This window comes from Galeopterus variegatus, unplaced genomic scaffold (assembly GCF_000696425.1).
Source record: "Galeopterus variegatus unplaced genomic scaffold, G_variegatus-3.0.2 Scaffold2340, whole genome shotgun sequence".
NCBI lineage: Eukaryota > Metazoa > Chordata > Mammalia > Dermoptera > Cynocephalidae > Galeopterus > Galeopterus variegatus.
The window spans coordinates 246946-250071 of NW_007728451.1; positions in this window are offsets into that span (position 1 = coordinate 246946).

The window sequence follows — 3126 nt, forward strand, 5'->3', positions numbered from 1 at the left end:
GTATCTAAGAGAGATGAAAATGTTTGTAATTTCCTAGAAGGAGGATTATTAATTGGAGGATCTAACAACAAACTGATTTATAGACATTATGCAACATTATATTTTGTCTTCTGTGTGGATTCTTCAGAAAACAAGCTTGGCATTTTAGATCTAATTCAACTCGGCCCAGTGTGCACAGAGCAGGGAGATGTCCAGTAGGAGAGATGGAAGCTCCGCAGAGACCACACACCCTGCGGTGCTGCTGCCACATGCACGATCCAGCAGGTAAGCCTCACCACCACCACCCATCTCCATCCCCAGCCTGGCCCAGTGCACATGGAGCAGGGAGAAGTCCAGCAGGGGAGGTGGAAGCTCTGCAGAGACCACACGCCCTCTGGTGACATTGTGTGACCCAGTAGCCCGGCTGAGTGTGTGCTGACCAGAGGTGGCTCCCTGGAGAGGCCCAAGACCTGAGGCAATGACACACTCAAGACACTAGTGACCAACTGAGCAGACACTGAGGTAGCCATACCAAATTGTCAACCCCAGCAATGTCCTAGCCAGACAATAGTGTCAAACCTGTGGACTGTGAAACCCCCTGCCACAATGACTAAACATCAAAGGAAAGATACCAGAAATATGAAAAATCAAGAAAGTACACTACCAAAGGATAATAACTCTCAAGCTCTAGATTCTATAGAACAAGAAGCCCTTGAAATGTCTGACAAGGAATTTTGAGTGATAATGCTAAGGAAACTGAATGAGATACAAGAAAACTCAGCTAGACAACATGATGAAACAAGGAAAAGTATACAGGACCTGAAAGAAGAAATGTACAAGGAAACCAATGCCCTGAAAAAGAATGTAGCAGAACTTGCCAAGCTGAAGAATTCATTCAACAAAATAAAAAACACAACAGAGAGTTTAACCAGCAGGCTTGCAGAAGTACAAGAGAGAACTTCTGACCTTGAAAATGGGCCATTCGAAATAACACAGGCAGACAAAAAAAAAGAAAGAAAGAAAGAAAGAAAAGAAAAAAGAATTAAAAACGTTAAAGAAAATCTAAGAGAGATATCAGACAACCTTAAGAGCTCAAATATCCGAGTCATGGGTATAACAGAAGGGGAGGAAAAGGGAGATTGCATTGTAAACATATTCAACAAAATAGTGGCAGGAAACTTCCCAGGTATAAAAATAGTCACAGATCTTCAGATTCAGGAAGCTCAACGATCCCCATATGTATTCAACCCAAAAAGGTCTTCTAGTCAAATTGGCAAAACTCGAAGACAAAGAGAGAATCTTAAAAGCTGCAGGAGAGAAGCGTCAAATCACATATAAGGGAGTCCCAATCAGACTAACATCAGACTTTTCATCACAAACCCTAAAAGCCAGAAAGGAATGGGATGATATATTCAAAATATGAAAAGACAGAGATTGCCAGCCAAGAATACTCTACCCTGCAAGGCTATCCTTCCAAAATGAAGGGCAAATACTATATTTCTCAAACAAACAAAAACTGTGGAAGTTCACTACCACACGACCAACCTTACAAGAAATTCTCAAGGGAGTACTGGGTTGGGTACCTGAAAAATAACTACCACTGCCATAAAAACACAAGAAAAAGCAAGATCCACTAGTATAATAAAAATGGCATTCATGAAGAGAAAATAAACAAACAAAAAGGCTATCTACAACCTAGGAAACCAACAAATACAGAAAACAAACGGTAAATCAGAAAGGAACAAAAGACACCTAAGACATCCAACAATAATCAATAAAATGTTATGATTAAATCGACACTTTTAAGTAACTCCTAATGTAAAAGGCTTAAATTCCCTAATCAAAAGACATGGACTGGCTGACTGGATTAAAAAGAAGGACCCAACTATATGCTGCCTTCAAGAGACCCACCTCACCCATAAAGACTCACATAGACTAAGAGTGAAAGGATGGAAAAAGATTTACCATGCAAACAGAAAAGAAAAACGAGCTGGAATAGCCATTCTTATATCTGACAAAATAGACTTTAAACTAAAAACAATAAAAAGAGATAATGAGGGACACTACATAATGCCAAAAGGATTGATCCATCAAGAAGACATAACAATCATAAATATATACACACCCAATGTCAGGGCAGCCAGATTTAAAAATCAAACTCTATTAGACCTAAAGAAAGAAATAGACACTAACGCCATAATAGCAGGTGACCTGAACACCCCACTGTCAATATTGGACAGATCATCTAAGCAAAGAATCAGCAGAGAAACACAAGATCTGAACAACATACTAGACCAATTGGACTTCGCAGATATCTACAGAACAATCCATCCAACAACCTCAGAATATTCATTCTTCTCATCAGCACATGGATCATTCTCCAGGATAGATCACATATTAAGTCACAAATCAAGTCTCAACAAATTCAAAAAAATTGGAATTATCCTATGTATTTTCATAGACCACAATGTATTAAAATTAGAACTCAATAACAAATGAAATTCTGGAAACTATACAAACACATGGAAATTAAACAGCATTCTACTTAATGACATATGGGTCCAAGAAGAAATCAAACATGAAATCAAAAAATTTATTGAAACTAATGAAAATAATGATACATCATTCCAAAATACTGCAAAAGCAGTACTAAAGGGGAAATTTATCACATTGAATGCTCACTTCAGAAGAATGGAATGATGGCAAGTGAACAACCTAACACTTCACCTTAAAGAAGTAGAAAAACAAGAACAATTGAAACCCAAAGTTAGCAGATGGAAAGAAATCATTAAGATCAGAGTAGAACTTAATGAAATTGAAACCCAAAAAACAATACAAAATATCAATGGATCAAAAAGTTGTTTTTTTGAAAAGATAAATAAAATTGACAAACCATTAGCATGGCTAACTAAAAAAAGAAGAGAGAAGATCCAAATAACAAAAATTACAAATGAAAAAGGTGAAATTACAACTTATACATCTGAAATACAAGGAATCATTCGAGACTGCTATAAACAAATATATGCCAACAAATTTGAAAATCTGGAGGAAATGGATAAATTTCTGGACACACACAAGGTACCAAAACTAAGCCAAGAAGATGTAGAAAATCTGAACAGACCAATAACAATAAAGGAGATTGAAGCT